The sequence below is a fragment of the Halichoerus grypus genome, chromosome 5, assembly GCF_964656455.1.
Source record: "Halichoerus grypus chromosome 5, mHalGry1.hap1.1, whole genome shotgun sequence".
Taxonomy (NCBI): domain Eukaryota; kingdom Metazoa; phylum Chordata; class Mammalia; order Carnivora; family Phocidae; genus Halichoerus; species Halichoerus grypus.
The window spans coordinates 80,130,484-80,131,316 of record NC_135716.1 but is presented as its reverse complement, the minus strand read 5'-3'; the positions used below and the strand labels follow the sequence as shown (position 1 = coordinate 80,131,316).

The following is an 833-nucleotide window of genomic DNA, read 5'->3' as shown; positions in this document are numbered from 1 at the left end:
AATTTATCCCTGCTCCCATCAAACCTATCCCTTCTTTTATATCACTAAATGTGGAATTTTCTTTGCATGGTTTAATTCTCCAACTTGTGTAATATATGATAAATCCATTTTATCCTGATCTTTTCATGTAGATTTTCTATTTTTTCTCTTACATCTCATTAAATGATATTTCTTTTAAAAATCTTAAACTATTAAAAAAAAAAATCTTAAACTATTCCAGGGTCTATGTGATAATCACTCATTACAATGAGTGATTGTAATTTGATTGCAAAGAGCAACCTAATAAAGTCATCATAAATAAAAAGTTTTGAAAAGTATTCTTGACTATTAATAATATGAATATTTTTAGCACTCCGAAGTGTGATTTTTTGTTAAAGGGATATACTAACAAACTATTACTATTGTGATATTATCTTTTTGAATGTGACAGTATTATCTTAAGAGTAAAGAAAAAATACTAGCAGTATACTTTATTATAATCTAATACATAAAATAACACTTGATATTTATAAAAATGTTATTCACTTTTTCTCTTATTAAGAAAAAACAATTCTTTGTATAGAAGTTTGATACAAATCATGAAGTAAGTAAAGTCTCTGAAAATAGTATACAAACAATAGATTTTAAATCAAAAATGTTTATTGTAAAAAAGGACCTTTAAAAATTGTTTTTTAAAAAAGAAACATTGATTTCACAAGTCTTCAGGTTGTTTATAGACATCAGCTATAGACAACATCTCACTTTCATACAAAACTCATTCAATCATATAAAAATAAACACAAATTTACATTGACTCATCATCTATACAATTACTTTAAAAAGGCACTTGGAAG

General features: G+C 24.5%; 1 protein-coding gene across 1 annotated transcript in view; it reads right to left on the bottom strand.

The window, feature by feature from the left end:
- Window positions 1-621: 621 nt before the first annotated feature.
- Window positions 622-833, bottom strand: part of SNAI2 (snail family transcriptional repressor 2) — a 3,800-nt gene continuing 3,588 nt past the window's right edge. The window contains exon 3 of the mRNA XM_036065833.2: window positions 622-833. This exon is cut by the window's right edge and continues 1,066 nt beyond it. The gene's annotated coding sequence lies outside the window, so the exon portion shown is untranslated.